Below are 16,965 nucleotides of genomic sequence, written 5' to 3'. Positions count from 1 at the left end.
ACACTTTGAGGGGAGACAGTGCTTTAAATTCACCACACCAGCTTACAAAAGAAGCTCAAGAGGCTTTGAGACAAGTTGAACTGGCTTTATCCAATGTGGTTGAAAGAGTCACTCAAAAACCCTTGGAAATATCAGTTTTTGCTACACAAGAGGCCCCCACAGCAGTCCTTCATCAAGGAGACAGTGTGATAGAGTGGGTGAACCTCCCAGCACAACCAGAACAAAGCCTTATTCCTTACCCAATGCTTGTGGCTAGAATTTTATTAAAGGCCATTAAACGAGCAGTACAATTATCTGGGACAAGACCTGACAAGATATACACCTTTTATACTAATGCACAAGTTAATGTGTGCTGTGAAACCATCCCAGAGTGGCAAATTTTATTAACCATGGCTCCAAATTTTGCACACGGGTCTCCATTAAAGATAACCAGACTGCTACATAATTGGCAATGGATTCTTGAAGAAAAGGTTTCTAAAGTTCCTCTTAAAGGACCAACTATCTTTACAGATGCATCCAAACATAATATTTGTGCTGTGTATTCTCGTGACTTAACTATAAAGAAAGTAATCAGAACTCCTTTTCAGTCCACTCAGCAGAATGAATTGTATGCAATTATACTAGCTCTTGCTTATTATCCGGGAGACATAAATATAATATCTGATTCGGCCTATTCAGTAGGTTTGGTACAAAGAATTGCCACAGCCCAAATAAAATTTGTAGCCTCCAATATATATCAGCTCTTTAAAGAGCTTCAAGAGCAAGTGAGAAAGCATCCAGGTAAGATTTATATTTTGCATGTCCACTCCCATAGTGGACTTCCAGGTCCTATTTTTGATGGTAATTCAAAGACAGATAGCCTTCTAACCATGCTGGCCAGTACTCCTTTATTTCAAGAAGCACAAGAGTCTCATTCTAAATATCATCAGGCTGCCCGAGCTTTACGTTTGCAGTTTGGAATAACAAGAGAAGAAGCTAGGAGCATAATAAAAGCCTGTACAGCTTGCCTTCCTTTCCATGCTCCTACACTCCCTCCAGGGAAGAACCCTCGTGGTTTGAGACCTAATGAAATTTGGCAAATAGATGTGACCCATTATAAATCTTTTGGTCGTCTATCTTTTATCCATGTCATGGTAGACACCTTTTCAGGATTCACATTTGCAATGCCAGCAGCAAAAGAGACAGCCCGAGTGGTCACTGAATTCCTTATACAAGCATTTGCAATTATGGGTGTGCCACAAGCAATAAAAACAGACAATGGACCTGCATATACGTCTAAACATTTTACACACTTTTGTGCACAGTATAAGATTTTACATACCACGGGCATACCCTTTAATCCTCAAGGGCAGGCAATAGTAGAGAGAAGAAACAGAGATATTAAGACACTCCTCCAAAAACAAAAGAAAGGGGGAGCCACAGGTAACCCTAGAGAACTTCTAAATTTAGTTCTCTATACCATTAATTTTTAAATTTTTGACAAAGATGCACTGGCTCCGGCAGACAGGTTTTATAACCCACCGGAAGGGCATTGTCCAGTGCGAGCAGCTCCACTGTCCTTAGATAATTGCCAAGTGATGTGGAGAGACCCAGAAAGTGGTGAATGGAAGGGACCAGATAGGTTAACTGCTTGGGGGAGAGGGTTTGCTTGTATCTCTACTAATGGAGAAGGAATCAGATGGGTGCCAACGAGCCGTATTCACCTTGTCCAATTGGAGAGAGACAGAGCAGACCCTTGAAACGAAGGAGAAGATCCAAGAAACATCAGGTGGTTCCGTTGCTGACTGTGCCCACCACTGAAAGAACCTGGCAGTTATGGTGTCTGACTCATGGACATCAAAAACTGTTGGACTTGAAAATCCTCAGGAATCATTGGATTCTCTGAGACATCATAAGACTATTGTAGGACTGAAAGTCCTCAGGAATCATTGGATTCTCTGAGGCATCATAAGACTATTGTAGGACTTGAAAATCCTCAGGAATCATTGGATTCTCTGAGGCATCATAAGACTGTTGCTGGACTTCAAAACCTTGTGGGGATCATTGGATTCCCTAACATATAAAAAGACTGATGTGGGATTTCAAAAACTTGTGGGGATCATTGGATTCCCTAACACGGGAAGCAATGGACAATAGATTGGTTTTGGACTATCTCTTGGTTGCTGAAGAAGGGGTATGTGTGTCTGGTGTTTACATACCCTCCTTCTAGGACTTCTGGAAATCTCTTACAATACCATGTTGATTTATATTGTTTGTTATATCACTACTTGCATGTACAATTCCTGTTTGTTACACCACATCGAGTCTGCACTGACTGTGGGGAGAGTCACCACTAATAGCCTCTGCGTTATTGCTATGTGCTTGTGTAATAACTCCCATGCTGATGGGTTTGTGCATACTTGTCTCTAATAAGGCCCTTCAACCCAGAAACCTGCTAGCAATCCCCACTTCCCTTTGGTGCTTCTCATCTCCCTTCCTGAGATGTCAGGGAAGATGTGATTATCTCCTTTTTAGTGCTTTCATCTCCCTTCCTGAGATGTCAGGGAGGGCGTGATTATCTCCTTTTTAGTGCTTTCATCTCCCTTTCTGAGATGTCGGGGGGGGGGTGTGATCACCTCCTTTTTGGGGTTCTCATCTCCCTGAAAAGTCAGGGATGGCGCGACCTCCTGTGGTCTAAAACAAAAGAAAGCGGGAGATGTAAAGGGCTAGAACTGAGCAATGCACTTGGATGATGAAGCACATGAGACTAATTGCCAATTGGACAATTCCCTATTAACTTGTTTAAGGTTGACCCTCCCCAGCTGTTCTGTGCTGACTTGATTGGTGGGACAAAGAGAGGGAAGTGACTTGTGTGGGAGGAGTAAGAGAAACTTGGGTGGTGGAACTCACGCTCACTTGCACTCGTGACCTGGCGTTGGAGGGGATGGTAAAGATCTAGAATAAAGACATTTAGTGATCCTGACTCCTGCTGATTTCTGGAAAGATAGAGTTCCACCAAGAGGCCAAGCCCCTTTTTACCTCCTGGGCCCACCCTACCAGCTGACATGGAGTACATGGAAATCCTTACAGAGATAAACTCTAACAAGTCAGGAAGACTTGAGTTCAAACCCAGCCTCAGATAATTACTACTTATGTAACCATGGGCAACGTATTTAACTTCTGTCTGCTTTAGTTTTCTCAACTGTAAAATGGGGTTTGTAAGGATCAGGGGAGGAGCCTCGCGTAGCATAAGAGGAAGGACAGAGGCCTTGAAACCTGAGGCACCGAGATGTAATTTCTGCAGCCAGCAGGTACCACTATCTCTCAATCAGAAACTCTGGTCATATTGAGAACACATCATCAATGGGAGGTGTCTCCTTCCCTTATTGGCTGTGAGTGTGACCTCATAGACCCTATGTAAGCAGTGGAGACTAGGAAGTAAGTGGAGTTAAATGGGAGTTCAATAGGAGTCAGTGGGAGGTCAGTAACAGTGCAAGAGAGGCAGATGTGAACACATGGAATAAAGTCTTAAGCTTGTATGCCAGTGTCTTCGGGTGTTCTGTTAGATATGAGATCGAGAGGCGGTGGCCAGAGATCTCTGAAGACTTCTGATTAGGGTAAGATTGGTAAAGAACCACTGTACAAGACGCGGCAAGAGATTCTTTGAAAGCCTGGGAATTAGGCAAGACTAGTAATCTCTGGCTGGGAGGTTATAGGGGTTAATAATAGTATTGTTATTATTAGAGAAGAACTAATCACAGGGCCTGAAGCACAGCAGGTGCTTAATGAGTGTTTATTTCCTCTTTCCTTCCTCTCTCCCTTCATTCCTTCCTTTCCCCCCTTCCTTCTTTCTTTCCTTCTTTCCTTCTTCCCTTCCTTCTCTGGTCCTGGTCCTGTGGTGAGCATGTTAGTTCAGCAATATTGCACTCACTGCTTTGCACATTTGTTAGCATGAGTGGCCCCAACGTGGGATTTATGTGAAACAAGTAGAGAATTTCATATGGCCCTTCTTCCCAAGGAACATCAAAACCAAGTGGTATATCTCTAGAGTGTAGAGCCCCCCACCTAAAAATCTTTAACCTCCCATTTGCTTATTTTACAAAATTTTGCATTAAACTTATTGATCTAACAGTTCCAATATTCATAAGTAGTTGCATTCCTGTCAACTACTAAACACATCTTTATTTTTAGTTATTATGACAAAGGTAGGCACAATTTGTATACTTCCTTTACATTTCCGATCTACCCTCACAACAAATTACCCCAAAATAGCTTTAGCAGGCTCTATAATTTTATTAGTCATTTTCCCTCCTTCCACCAAATGATCATTTATCTACAGTCATTAAATGAGAAAGATTCATCAGTCCATCTACAGAATCATAAAACTCTACAGTGTGAACAATAGTTTCATCAAGAATTTTTTTTTACTAGTAGTCACAGATCCATATAACCAAACAGTGCTTCACTTATGCAACTGTCTTTTGGCCCACGTGACTAAGATATTTGCTGCAATCAGGAATAGTTGTTGATGCTGGAATATTTTGTTGAAGGTGAAGTCCCCTATAGGTAATTTTCCAATTAGGTAGTCCTCAGCAGACTTCTTTAACAGCATTTTTGCACGGGTAAATCTCACTAAATGGCTTGGTAACTTTTGAATGAACTTTTGTCTTCTTGTAGCCACTGCTTCTCTGTAGTGCTGCCCTCTTCCTAGTCCACTACTCTAGAATACAGATGAGTAGCCTTATTAGACATTAGAGGAGCGACATATAGTACTAAGTGCTTCAGGTACAAGTGCAACACCCCACTCCTTCACTGCTAAATGTCCCTTCACAGAGAGCTAAATAATGTTGCTTTGCAGAACGGAGCCCAAGTTAAATTTCTCTTCATAGTGTGCAGAGCATAAGCCTTTAAGTTGCTGATATTCATCCACAACTACTGTATTTTGGGCTGCAGTTTGCCTAACAAATAATTATAGATGTAAGATGTTTCAACAGTCTTGTTTTGCCTGCCCTTTTGTGTTATAGTCACCATTACTCAGTCAGGGATTCATGGCTCTAGGCCCTCAAAAATCTCTTGTAAAATGGCTTTTGCAATAGTTTTTATATAGTAGTCTCCTAGAAAAGCCTTTAATTAGGCTTTTCTCAAATAACCAGTGCAAGTGGTAAAAGTCCACAACTTCTTGTTGAAAATAGCTATTTGTGTCATTCAAAGTTGACCAGTGATTCGACTTAAACTGATTTTCCCACCAAGTTTGGCCATTGGTATGTTCACTAAGTCCATGTTCCATGAATTTTCTGGAGAGCTCTGGCATGGTCGACCATTGTACAAAGCTTTCTGAAATGCTGGGAAGGTGTTGTTCTATGTCTGCAGGCAAATGAACCAGGACCTCATAAAACACTGGAGAGATCTGCATGATTGATGGGATACAAAGTCGATAACATTTTATAGCTTCTGAGCTTGCTTTTGTAAGTGTTTTTGTTTTAGGCTGCCAAGACCTGCCCACTAATGATTTTAGGTGGAAAAGAGAGGCTGGGGATTTAAATTTTAAAATTGGCAGGAAACAGAAAGGGCATGGAGTGAGCAAGCTGGGCATAAATGACACACATTTCTCCCTCCTTCCCTCCTTCCCACTCTTCCCACTCTTCTCACCATCCTGCTTTCCTTCCTTCCTTTAATTGAGTATCTTTACAAGTCTAAATAGAGAGAAAAGCATGTATTAGTCACAAGAAATATAAGATTCCCTGAAAGAAATTAAATAAGAGATAGAAAGTGATAGCAAGAGAAGGAGAATAGCTCTGAATAAAAAATGATGATGCTTACCCAGGAATTGAGATCCCTGAAAGTTTAACTAGTTTAAAAAAAAACTTCAAGTTTTCAATAAATCTAAAGGCTTTAGTTACTGGGTAAGAAACTTTTTTGATAAAAAAAAAAAAAAAAGGCTTCTTTAGAAACTAGAAAGCAGTCAGGTAGAGATTATGTATAGAGCAACATTTTACCCAAGATAAACTCCAGATGGATACATAGCTTTGTCATAAAAAGTGGCATTTTAAACCAGAAGAGCAAAGAAGAAATTGCTTTTTACGTGTACAGATAGGAAAAAGTATATATGTAACTAAAAATGAGATAGTGAGAAAATTAAAATGGATAATCTCCATTACATAGTAAAAAGTTTTTATACACAAACTAATGAAGCTATAGGTCTCTCCTCGGTCTTTTCTCTTCATTGGTGGCTCTGAATCAAAACAGAGTTCAATCCCTTTGTGACCTTTGACCAAAGTAAGAGTCACAAGAAGCATTTCCCATATACAGAGGAAAATTATGTCTTTTCTTTTTTCTAAGAAGCTGAGATAGAAATACAATATCCACTCCATGCCCATTCAAAAAGATGATGAATTCCAGGTCATTCATGGACATTACAAACCATAGCAAATTGGCAAACTGGTCCAGATTTACAGAAAGAAAAATATGATTTACATTAAGTGTGTGCAGTGGGCATTCATCCAAGCAAGGTAGTTGTCACAAGACTACAACTGCACAAAAATCATGTGATGTCCAGACTAGCTCTCTAGAGAAACTCAGGATCAGCCCGAGTCCTTGGCCTTAGTGGAGGAGTGAAGGAAGCAGGAGACTCACAGGGATCATGGTCAAAGATGAAGTCCAGATTCTTCTTTATGAATGTGTCTATAGCTGAGAGACTTCTATGTCTGTGTCAGAGAGAGTCCTCTGTGTCTGTGGCTGAGAGGCTGGTTTCCAGTTCTCTCAACTCTTAAATACTTCAGTACGATTAAATCACTACAGCAACTGAGCATGTGCAAACATTGCATCACCAAATCACATTAAGTATATGTTTAGAGAACCATTATCTCACACTGAGTAGGTGCTTAACTGTTAGGTTCTTACTAAGTGCTAATGAGATAATGAGATATTAGGTTCTTACTAAGTGCTAAGTAGGTACTTGACAATTCTCTAGTTCTGGCCTTTACTGGGGAGGAGCTTGCATGCTTAGGAGGAGCAAGTTCAATCTCCTCCCTCAATTAAACCTTCAGGGGTAGAGATAAGAAATGCTCCTGTAGCTCAGAATTGTACTTAACTTCATTGTTATCTGATTCATCCTTTTCACCTAGTTTAGTTGACACTTCCCCATTTTGCTCCTTCTTCTCTTCCTTTAGAATAACATTTTTTAAAGCCATTTGGATTAAATTGTAGGTATGAAGTGTATCTTTGGAAATTGAGTTTGGTCCGGAACCAAAGGGCAAAATGTCACAAGGGCAATTGTAGTGTTCACCTAATTGCTTTCCTACTAATTCCCATTCATCTGGATCCAATTCTTCTTCCAGAGAAAAACAAGGACATATGACCTTCACAGTTTTTAAAAGTTGAGTAATATCCTCCAAAATTATAATAAATCCTTGGCTTTTCATAACCCTGATGATGCTCTCTAAACATTTTCCTTGAACAGAAGGTGTTTGCCCCATTTCACTATAAGAGATTGCTAGTTTAGCCCTTAACAAGTTAAGTTCCTTATTTATCTATTAGAATGCTCACTTAATCTTTAACAAAGTTTCCTTGTTACTCACGATTCTGGGTCAGAGACTGAGATCTGGATCGGAAGCTTTTCCACTGGAATCAGGATTGTGTCTGTCCCTGTTTGGGCACCAAATTGCGATGGTCCAGTCTAGCTCCTCTGAAGGGCTCAGAATAAGTCCTTGTCAGGATAAGCAAAAGTCCTTGCCCCACATTGGGCGCCAATTTGTAATGTGCTGTTGTCTCCAGAAGCTGCCGATCGCTCTCTGGGAGGGGATCTGCTGTGTCAACTCAAATCTCTTGAACAGATTCTACTTTCTGTAGAGAGCCGACTCAACTCTGGCCTAGAGCAGAGACTCCCTATCTCTGGAGTGCTGCCCTCTTTTATCCTCCCAGAGAATGGGCGTGGGGTAATGCAAGGGCTTCTGGGAAAAATCACTTCAACCAATGAACTTCCTCCTCCTAAGCATGCAAGCTCCTCCCCAGTAAAGGCTGGAGCTGGAGTATTGTCAAGTACCAACTTAGCACTTAGTAAGAACCTAATATCTCATCTCATTAGCACTTAGTAAGAACCTAACACTTAACTATAAGCACCCTGCTCTTTGATTCAAGTACATCTTTTCAGAGTTCCTTCCCTCTACATCTCCCCCTTTTTTTTGTTTTAGAACACAGGTGATCATGCCCTCCCTGACTCACAGGAAGGGAGGTGAAAACACCAAAGGGAAATGGGAAGTCAAACCAGATATTCTTAGCCAGTTTCCTCTGGGCTGAAGGGTATTACTTGAAACAGGTATACATAAATCCATCAGCATGGGAGGTATTACACAAACACATAGCTCAGCCTAGTAGTAATGTAACAAACAACATGAATCAACACAGTGATATAACAAACAATATGAATATACATGTCCATAAGTCCTAGAAGGAGGGTACATAAATAACAATCACACATACTCCTCCTTCAAAAGCCAATAGAATCCAAAACCTATTGTCCATTATTACTTCATGTGCAAGTTTTGAAGTCCTGCAATAGTTTCATTATGTGTCAGGGAATCCAATGATTCCTGCAGATTTTGAAGTCCTACAACAGTCTTATCATGTTTCAGGGAATCCAATGATTCCTGCAGGTTTTGAAATCCTACAATAGTCTCATCATGTCTCAGACTGAAGTCCTGCAACAGTCTTGTCAACAATTTTTGATGTTCATGAGTCAATTGCCACAACTGCCATGCTCTTTCAGTGATGGGAACAATCAGTGATGGAACTACCCAATGTTTCTTAGGTCTTTTCTTTTGTTTCAAGGATCTTCTCATCTCTCTCCAATGTACAAGATGAATATGGCTCGTTGGCACCTATATGATTCCTTCTCCATCTGTAGAGACACAAGCAAACCCTCTCCCCCAAGCAGTTAACCTATCTGGTCCCTTCCATTCACAACTTTCTGGATCCCTACACATCACTTGGTGATTATCTAAAGATAGTGGAGCTGCTCGCACTGGACATTGCCCTTCCAGCAAGCTATATAACCTGTCTGCCAGAGCCAGTGAATCTTTATCAAAAAGCAAAAAATTAATAGTATAAAGAACTAAATTTAAAAATTCTCTAGGGTTACCTGTGGTTCCCCCTTTCTTTCCTTCTTTCTTTTTTTTTTTTTTTTTTTTTTTTTTTTTGAGGAGCGTCTTGATGTCTCTGTTTCTCCACTCTACTATTGCCTGTCCTTAAGGATTAAAAGGTATGCCAGTAGTGTGTAAAATCTGATAGTGTGCACAAAAGTGCGCAAAATGTTTAGAAGAGCAGGTCCATTATCTATTTTTATTGCTTGTGGCACACCCATAAATGCAAATGCTTGTATAAGGAATTCAGTGACTACTCAGGCAGTCTCTTTTGCTATTGGTATTGCAAAAGTAAATCCTGAAAAGATGCCTAGTACAACATGGATAAAAGACAGACAACCAAAAGATTTATAATGGGTCACATCCATTTGCCAAATTTTATTGGGTCTCAAATCACGAGGGTTCTTCCCTGGAGGGAGTGTAGGAATGTGGAAAAGAAGGCAATCTATACAGGCTTTTATTATGCTCTAGCTTCCTCTTTTATTTTCCCAAATTGAAAACATAAAGCTTGAGCAGCCTGATGATATTTAGAATGAGATTCTTGGGCTGCCCAAAATAAAGGGGTATTAGCTAACATGGTTACAAGGCAATCTGCCTTTGAATTTCCATAAAAAATAGGACCTGGAAGTCCACTAAGAGTGGACATGCAAGATACAAATCTTACCTAGATGCTTTCTCACTTGTTCTTGAAGTTCTTTAAAGAGCTGATATATATTAGAAGTTACAAATATTATTTGGGCTATGGCAATTCTTTGTACAACACCTACTGAATAGGCTGAATCAGATATTATATTTACATCTCCTGGATAATAAATAAGAGCTAGCATAATTGCATACAATTCATTCTGCTGAGTGGACTGAAAAGAAGTTCTGACTCTCTATAGTTAAGTCAAGAGAGTACACAGCACAAATGTTATGTTTGGATGCATCTGTAAAGATGGTTGGTCCTTTAAGAGGAATCTTAGAAACCTTTTCTTCAAAAATCCATTGCTAATTATGTAATAGCTGGATTATCTTTAATGGAGACATGCATGTAAAATTTGGAGCTGTGGCTAATAAAATTTGCCACTGTGGGATGGTTTCACAGCATACATTAATTTGTGCATTGGTATAAAAGGTGTATTGTTGGGGATTTTCCTTCTGAGAATTGCCATGTATGCCCTGTCAGCTGGTAGGGTGGACTCAGGAGATAAAAACGGGCTTGGCCTCTGAGGGAGGAGGTTGTGTCATACAGGTGTTTCCTTGAGATTGCGAAGAGTGTGTCCTCTTGCTAGATCTTTTCTTAGGACACAGCACTAACTCCAGGTGTCTCCCTTCTGTGGATCCACCTAAGTCACACATTGTTAGGCATGGGGTAATCCCAGAGGAGAGTAAATATAAATGGCTAGCTTTGAGTCCATAAGCAAGAAGGATACAGAGAGAAGTAGAGAGAGGCAGAGATATAGAGAGATTTAGAGATACAGAGAGACACAGAGACATACACACATTTGGTCTTGCTTCCTGATAACCTCTACTAAATTACCAATAAAGAAAGGCTGTTTGGCATATTAACATTGGCTCGTCTTCATGTGTATCTGGAAAAATTCGTATGTATGGCCCTGGCAATCAGTAGCTTTGGTGGGAGGTTAAAGTGTATATCTTGTCAAGTCTTATGCCAGATAATTGTACTACTCACTTAATGGCCTTCAATAAAATTCTAGCCACAAGCACAGGGTAAGGAGTAAGGCTTTGTCTGGTTGTGCTGGGAGGGTCACCCACACTATCACACTGTCTCATTGATGAAGGACTGCCATGGGTGCCCTTTTGTAGTAAAAACTGATATTTCCAAGTGTTTCTGAGTAACTCTTTCAATCAAAAAAGCCAGTTCAACCTCTCCCAAAGCCTCTTGAGCTTCTTTTGTAAACTGGCATGGTGAGTCTAAAGCAGTCTAAAGCCCTTAAAAATGATAATGGTTGTAATTGATAGGTTGTTAAATTTAACACTGGATGCATCCATTGGATAGCTCCTATCAGTTTTTGAAAGTCATTTAAGGTGTTCAACTTCTCTGTTGTTAAAGAAAGTTTTTGTACTGTAAGCATCTTAGGATGTACTTTATATTTTAAATATTGAAAAGGAACATGCCTTTGAATTTTTTTCTGGCACTATATGCAATTTGTAGTTCCTTAGTGTTTCTATGGAAATTTGTAGACATGCTTCTAACATTTACTTCTCAGGTACACACCCTCAGGTACACATATCATCCATGTAATGTAACAATATAATTTTTGGAAATGACTTTCTTACTGGAGTAAAAGCAGCAACCACATACATTTGACACATAGTAGGACTATTTTTCATTCCCTGTGGCAAAACTGTCAATTCATATCTTTTATAAGGCTCAGCTAAATGAACACTAGGTACTGAAAAGGCAAATCTTTTCATATCCTCTTATCCAGAGGGATAGAATAGAAACAGTTCTTTAATGTCTGTAATCTAAAGAAGCCATTCTCTAGGCAATTGAGTAGGAAATGGAAGTCCAAGCTGACTTAGAGAAGGTTGTAAATGTCCTTGGGCAAGTTGCTCTTGTACTATATCTAATAAGGCCTGAATTTTATCACTTGCTAAGGGCCACTGTTCCACTCACACTGGTGTATCAATTTTCTATTGAATGTGAACAGGTGTGCAGGCAGGCCTTCAACAGTAGCCCTGCCTAAAAAGCTGAAATATTCGATTGTAATCCTAACTGTTGTAAGATGTCTCTTTCCTATAGATTGTTGGGGATTTTATTTACAACAAAAGGAGTAAAAACTCCTGTTTCACCTTCAAATATCCATCTCAAAGGGGTAGCAATAACTTCAACTGATATTGATCTTCCTATTCCAGACATATGGGTGTCTGCCTTAATCTTTGGCCAATGACTGGACCAATTGGCACCTCTAATGATTGTACTATCTGCACCTATGTCTACCAACCCTTTCAATGGTATGCTATTTACATAGATAGTGAGCATAAAATGGTCAGCTGTAACAGCTGCAGTCCAGAATATTCCTGGATTTTGTTGTTGGGAGTCAAAATCTGGATAAATATCACCAAATTTCCTATCAAGAATGTGTATTAGCAAACCTGATGCTACTACTTCTCTGGGTTGATAAGTCACACATTAGCTATCTGAATTAGTGACATATTCCCCAATTTTCCAAGTCAATGTATGGACAGACAGTGTTTTGTAAGCTACTCTCAGGAGGTATCCCTGGAGGCAAGAGATCTATAGGCTGGACAGGGACAAATTTCACCTCTCCAGGTGTTATCTCAGTAATCCCAGCTGCATATAAATCTATTCCCCCAAATGTAAGCCCTTTCTCCCATTAGGTTGCTTTGTGGCTGATTGATCATGTTGGAGTATTGAACTTCTAAAGAATCTCTGGGTGTAACATCGGCTGCCATTATGCCCCAAGTGTTTTTTGACTGGGGCCCTGATGCTGAGACCCACTTCTTGTTTCCCTGAGTCAATCTAAATTCTGATGCCCAATGGAAGCCTTTGTTACATTTTGGAAATCGGGTTTTGGGTCTTGTTCTCCCACCCTGGTTTTTCACTCTATCTTTATACCAACATTGAGCTTTCAAATGCCCTACTTTACCACACTGAAAGTCTCTCTAGAAGTCCCTTGCTAAAAGGGACCCTGTCTTCCAATGTTCAGATCTTGAAAAGTCTGTATCTTAGCTTGGGTATAAAAGGTATTTGTGCCCACTGTGGCACAGAGTCTTATGATCTCATCTGTTTGTTTGTTTTTTTGGTAGTATTTTTTTTTGAGACAATTGGGGTTAAGTGACTTGCCCAGGGTCACAGAGCTAGGAAGTATTAAGTGTCTGAGACCAGATTTAAACTCAGGTCCTCTTGACTTCAAGGCTGGTGCTCTAACTACTGCACCATCTAGCTGCCCCTTATGAGCTCATCTAAAGGAGCATCCTTTGTGTAGTCCTAGTATAATTCTTTTACAAACCTCATTAGCATTTTCCTTATCAAATTGTCTTCTCATAATTTTTGTTGTTGCATTTTCACCAGTAATTTGTATGACAGCTGTCTGCAGACATCCCACAAAATCAGCAAAGGGTTCAGTCAGACTTTGTGCTATTTTTGTGAAGGCTTCCCCTCTATTTTGTCTTCCTGGGAAGGTGCTTTGATAGCATCAGAAGCAATTTGCTCATATGCTGTCAAGGGGTAATTAATCTGCTCTGAAGTGTCTGCATAATGACCTACACCTGTTAGTTGGTCAAAGGTGACTGTTATATTAACTCCAGTTTGTCTATTTCATTGGTCTTGTATTTTACAGAGTTCACTATACTCAGAAAACCACTAGTTTTGTCCAGGTTCTAAACATATCCTTGCTATAGATTTCCAATCATTAGGGATTAAAATTTCAAAGGCCAAATTCTCTAATAACATCTTAACATAAACTAAAGAGACCCATAAAGAGTGCAAACCTTGTTCAGATCCTTGATAATTTCCAGATTAAAAGGAGTGTATCTTCTTTTTTCTTGACTTGAAGAGTCAAACTCTTCAATGACAGGGTAAGTTTCTATTCTCAAATCAGATGTATCCAGTACTTCTTTAATTAAATAACTTTTGTAATTGTCATAGCTGCTGCATGGGTGGTGTTGATGGTGTCATGCCACTTCCCACTCCTCCTTCATCCTCCACTCAGGAAGGGGGAATTGAAGGAAGATGGGTCAGAATGGAAATGCCCTATAGGCTCCTGCTTGGTTGTAACTGAGCTGTGAAAGTAAGAAGCACCACACCCCTTAAGTTCGTCAGTGCTGTACTTAACTCCTTTCTTGTCCAATTCTTCATGTTTTTCAGCTGCTTGTCAGTATTATCCCCTTTTTCCTGCTCTATCTCTTTACACTTCCTTTTCTGTATGTCTACCTTAAAACTTTTCCTCTTTTTAGAACTGTGGAATTTTTAAAGCAAATTGTATTATATTATACACAGGGAATATTTCCTCAGGAATTGACCCATAGCTTCAAAATATTCATTTAGTTGCTCTCCCACTATTTCCCACATATCTGGCTCTAATTTTTCTTCCTTAAATAGCCAAGGAGACATGTACTCTAATATATTTTTTTAATTTAATTTTTATTTTATTTTATAATTATAACTTTTCTTTTTGACATTACATATGCATGGGTAATTTTTTACAACATTATCCCTTGCACTTACTTCTGTTCAGATTTTTTCCCTTCCTCCCCCAACCCCCTCCCCCAGATGGCAGGCAGTCTTATACAAGTTAAATATATTACAATATATTCTAGATACAATATATGTGTGTAGAACCGAATTTCTTGTTGCACAGGAAGAATTGGATTCAGAAGGTAAAAATAACATTTTACACTCATTTCCCAGTCTTCCTTTTCTGGATGTAGCTGATTCTGTCCATCATTGATCAATTGGAATTGGATTAGCTCTTCTCTATGTTGAAGATATCTACTTCCATCAGAATACATCCTCATACAGTATCATTGTTGAAGTGTATAATAATCTTCTGGTTCTGCTCATTTCACTCAGCATCAGTTGATGTAAGTCTCTCCAAGCCTCTCTGTATTTCTCCTGTTGGTCATTTCTTACAGAACAATAATATTCCATAACATTCATATACCATAATTTACCCAACCATTCTCCAATTGATGGGCATTCATTCATCTTCCAGCTTCTAGCCACTATGAAAAGGGCTGCCACAAACATTTTGGCACATACAGGACCCTTTCCCTTTTCTAGTAGTTCCTTGGGGTATAAGCCCAGTAGTAGTATGGCTGGGTCAAAGGATATGCACAGTTTGATAACTTTTTGGGTATAATTCCAGATTACTCTCCAGAATGGTTGGATTCTTTCACAACTCCACCAACAATGCATCAGTGTCCCAGTTTTCCCACATTCCCTCCAACATTCATCGTTATTTGTTCCTGTCATCTTAGCCAATCTGACAGGTGTGTAATGATATCTCAGAGTTGTCTTAATTTGCATTTCTCTGATCAATAGTGATTTGGAACACTCTTTCATATGAGCGGAAATAGTTTTAATTTCATCATCTGAAAATTGTCTGTTCATATCCTTTGACCATTTATCAATTGGAGAATGGCTTGATTTCTTATAAATTAAAGTCAATTCTCTGTATATTTTGGAGATGAGGCCTTTATCAGAACCTTTAACTGTAAAAATGTTTTCCCAATTTGTTACTTCCCTTCTAATCTTGTTTGCATTAGTTTTATTTGTGCAGAAACTTTTTAATTTGGTGTAATCAAAATTTTCTATTTTGTGATCAATAATGGTCTCTAGTTCTCCCTTGGACACAAACTCCTTCCTCCTCCACAGGTCTGAGAGGTAAACCATCCCGTGTTCCTCCAATTTATTTATGACTTCGTTCTTTATGCCTAAATCTTGGACCCATTTTGATCTAATCTTAGTATGTGGTGTTAAATGTGGGTCCATACTCTAATATTTTTAAGAGTCCAATGATCTGCTTCCAAGTTACTAATAAACCTTGCTTCTTTATTAACCTAACTATGTATTCTACACACTACCCTTGCAGTGGGGAAGGCTCTTTTCTTAATATTTGCCCCATTTCAACTGAAAAAAACGAAAGTCACTAGTTTAGTCCTTACCAAAGTTTCCTGCTTGTCTATTTTTATATTCACGCTATTTCCAGGTCACAGGGACTTTTCCACTGAACATATGATCTCGTCAGTGGAACTGATTTGTCCCCTGCTTTTCAAGGCCCTGCATTTCTAGGGCCCTGCCTTTAGGTGCCAAAATCTAATGTCCCAGACTAGCTCTCTGGAAGAGTTTGGGATCAGCCTGAGTCATTGGCCTTAGTGGATGAGTGAAGGAGGTAGGAAACATGGGGATGGATGGTCAACAATGAGGTCTGGAGTGTTCTTTGTGTCTGTGTCTTTGGCTGAGAGAGTTCCGAGTTTTCCCAGCCCTTAAATACTTCAGTACGATTACATCACTACAACAACTGAGCATGTGCAAATGTTATATCACCATATCACATTAAGCATATGTTTAAAGAACCATTATCTCACACTGAGTAGGTGCTTAACCTACTGTCCTTGATTCAAGTACACCTTTTCAAAGTTCTATCCCTCTACAAGATCACAAAAAGATCATTCAAAAATCTTTGAATGAAGAGCCAAATCTTGCCAAGTAGGAAAGGAAAGGGAAAATATAAGGAAAAAACTACTGAGAAATTTCAAGAATAAAATATTGCATAGCTGTAATTAAATTGCTAGAATGATCCAAAAAATTAATGAAGTTATAAAAATGAAAGGGAAGCAGGTAACTAGGGAAAAAAATCTTTGTAGCAAATTTTTTGATAAAGGTCTCATCTGAAATAGAAGGACTAGTTTAAAATTTATAATGACAAGAACTCAATGAACAAATGACAAAAAAAAAAAAATTATAATGACAAGAGCTCAATGAACAAATGATCAAAGGAGATCAGAATGTATAAAGCATTCTGATCTCAAAGGCCCAGAGGCCACTTGCATAAGATTATCCTCCTTGGTGGAGATAGTTTGGACATAGATTATATGATTTACACCCTGTGTAAAGGATCCAGCTGGTAAGAATTTAGGGGAGAAAAGAGATTTTTTTATTCAGATCTTCTAGATATTTGTGTGTGTGTTTATATATATATATATATATATATATATATATAAAACCACAGACACACATACAGAGACAGAGAGGCAGAGAGAGAGACACACAGACTGACAGAGACAGAGAGTGAGAGGAAAATATTTATAGCAGCTCTTTTTGTGGCAGCAAAGAATTGGAAACTGAGGGCATGCTTATCAAGTGGGCAAAGGCTGA

At 39.3% G+C, this 16,965-nt stretch overlaps 1 pseudogene; it reads left to right on the top strand.

Moving 5' to 3' along the window:
* Positions 1 to 3,139: 3,139 nt before the first annotated feature.
* Positions 3,140 to 16,352, top strand: LOC141543964 (large ribosomal subunit protein uL24-like; annotated as a pseudogene).
* The last annotated feature ends 613 nt before the right edge of the window (positions 16,353 to 16,965 follow it).

Source organism: Sminthopsis crassicaudata, chromosome 5, assembly GCF_048593235.1.
Source record: "Sminthopsis crassicaudata isolate SCR6 chromosome 5, ASM4859323v1, whole genome shotgun sequence".
Classification (NCBI taxonomy): Eukaryota; Metazoa; Chordata; class Mammalia; order Dasyuromorphia; family Dasyuridae; genus Sminthopsis; species Sminthopsis crassicaudata.
This window is presented reverse-complemented; position numbering and strand designations above follow the sequence as displayed.